This window comes from Impatiens glandulifera, chromosome 1, assembly GCF_907164915.1.
Source record: "Impatiens glandulifera chromosome 1, dImpGla2.1, whole genome shotgun sequence".
In the NCBI taxonomy this organism is placed as follows: Eukaryota; Viridiplantae; Streptophyta; class Magnoliopsida; order Ericales; family Balsaminaceae; genus Impatiens; species Impatiens glandulifera.
Genome location: NC_061862.1, coordinates 59,633,636 through 59,636,561, shown reverse-complemented (window position 1 = coordinate 59,636,561; position 2,926 = coordinate 59,633,636). Strand labels below are relative to the sequence as shown.

At 32.6% G+C, this 2,926-nt stretch overlaps 1 pseudogene; it reads right to left on the bottom strand.

Moving 5' to 3' along the window:
• Positions 1-1,747: 1,747 nt before the first annotated feature.
• Positions 1,748-2,923, bottom strand: LOC124929217 (annotated as a pseudogene).
• Positions 2,924-2,926: the final 3 nt, after the last annotated feature.

Genomic DNA, 2,926 nt, shown 5'->3' with positions numbered 1-2,926 from the left:
TTCACTTGACTTTTATCAATACTGAATTTATCTAAAGAGTTCTAAAAACATTGACTAGTAGTTAAGTCTAAGGGTGTAAACGAGCCGAGCCGGGCTCGAACTAGCCCTGGCTCGAGTTCGACTCGACTCGATTTTTATTGGCTCGGCTCGAGCTCGATCGAGCTTTTAATATTAAGCTCGAACTCTGCTCGATCAAATAACCATAGGCTCGAGTTCGGCTCAATAGGCCCGATAAGCTCGAAGCTCGAATTTAAATATATCCCCTCCATTGATCTTGGTTTGCTTCATTGCATTCATTCTTTCGTGCTTCTTTAGGTTATAAATATCTTATATTAAAAAAATATAAATCACCATTCATAAATCACTAGTTCACAAAAATAAAATTTCATATCCTTAGTTACATTTTAATAAAAAAAAGACAACCATAAATCAAAATATAGCTCATAAAACAAAAAATTTCAACAGCATGTGTCATGCGTGTTCATCTCAAATTTCAGCAATATGCATGGTCATCTCAATCAAAAATTCTCGATCATACCACCTGTATTACTAAATACATTCATTAACATAAAGTTATAGTATGCTCAAATAATAATATAATAATTACACTAGAAAAACAAATTAAACAAATTAGAAATAACTAAAATATAATTTACCTTAAGAGTTGGATGTTAAAAGAATAATTTCTTGATAAATTTTTTCCTTATATAAAAATAAATAATCATATAAGTGATTAAAATTTAGTTTCTAATTTAGATAACTAATAATGAAACTTAACGTACCTTATTTGATCCCTCCAATATGTCAAAATCATTCTAAACGTCTGAAGTTTTTTTCTTTTTCTTTGTTTGGAACCCTTTGATCCCTCCAATATGTCAAAATCATTCTAAACTTCTGAAGTTTTTTTCCTTTTCTTTGTTTGGAACCCCTTATCTTGTTTTTATTCGTCATTTTCTTGTGTGTCTTGTTGGGTGTAGTTAGGAAGAACCTCATTACTTTCAACTACACCGATATTTATATTAAGTGGAATTGATGTCTCTTCCATAGACATATATTAATATATTAAGAGATAAATAAATAAAATCAAAACAAACACAATGAGTAATGTCAACAACTACTATATAGATTTAGTGCTTAAAGAGAGCAATAACTGAACAAGATTTAGGGTTTTACCGGAGCGAGATTTAGGGATTCGAAACGAGATGTAAGCTTGTTGAAGAAGTATCGATGGACAGTCTCTTGAGTCTTTTTGCAAAATAATTTTGAAAAATAAAAGACTTTATAGTATAATAAAAATACCTTTATATCTTATAAAATATAATATATTGAGATTACATATATTAAATAATATTACAATATAATTATATTTTTTTATTTAATTTTTAAAAATTATATTTCCGTAATTAAATTAATATCAATATATTTATTTTCTTATAAGTATTAAATAATATATATTTTTTAATTTAGACTATCCACAGCAGAGTATCAATTTTTTTCATTTAACACCCTGCCATGTCAGCTTAACACCTACTTTTTAGCCTATCCTACAACAGAGTGTTATTCAAGGTATCAAAATTACTTTTTCACTTTCTCTCACTTCCACATCATTTATACATAATTTCATTTTTTTAACCACAAACAATATTATTCATCACTTGGTAAATCAAACATACAAATATTATTTAAAACGAAGAAGAAAACAAACACTCTAAACATTGGTAATTTGTTAAGTAGTGTTTTTAAAACTCTAATCGAGAGTTGTTCCAAATTTATTCCAAATGTGCATGACAAGATCTTTCTTCAATTGAATATGTTGTGCTTTGTCACGTAGATCGGCCCTAGTATGAATATTTGATTCAGATCGACCTTGAACATGCACTTGAAATTGAGGTAGCACTTCTTGGACATTAACTAAGGAACTAGACCCAGAATTATTCGAACGTTCGAAGTCGATATTTTCCCAATTTTGTGAATATGAATCTCGTTCATCCTCCACAATCATATTATGTAAAATTATGCATGCCCTAATTATTTTACTTAGGCCATCAATATTTCACATCCTAGCTGGTTGGCAAATAATAGCAAACCGTGCTTGGAGTACCCCGAATGCACGTTCAACATCCTTCATGCATGCTTCTTGTTGTTGTGCAAACAACTGCGCTTTGTCTCCTTGGGGCATTTGAATTGATTGGAAAAAGATGGGCCATTTAAGATAGATTCCATCAACAAGATAGTAAGCAAGATTGTATTGTCGACCATTCATAGTGAAGTTCACAGTAGGAGCTTCACCATACTCAATATCGTCAAAAATTGGTGACCTGTATAATACATTAATATCGTTCAATGTTCCGGGCATGCCAAAAAAAGCATGCCATATCCACAAATCATAAGATGCCACTGCCTCGAGGATAATTGTTGTTGTGCCCTTGTGTCCATTAGTAAACTGCCCTTGCCAAGCCTTAGGACAATTATTCCACTCCCAGTGCATGCAATCAATACTTCCAATCATTCCAGGAAAACCGCGCTCTTGTCCAACTTGGAGTAACCTCTGCAAGTCTTCCCCATTTGGTCGTCTTAAGTATTCATCTTGAAACAAGGCAATTATTGTTTCGCAAAAAATACGAGTGCACTCAAGTGTAGTGGTTTCTCCAATTTTCACATATTCATCACATGCATCCCCGTTTACTCCATATGCAAGCATGCGCATGGCAACTGTACACTTCTGAATCGGTGTCAATCCAAGCTTTCCTACATTATTCCGCCTTTGGGTGAAATAATGGTTGTAATTTGTTACGACTTCTACAATTCGGAGAAACAATTGCCTTCTCATACAAAATCTACGTCTAAATTGCATTTCAGTATAAGTGCATGGCTCATCGAAATAGTCGGCCATGAGCCTCTGATGGGCAGCTCCATGGTCCATGTT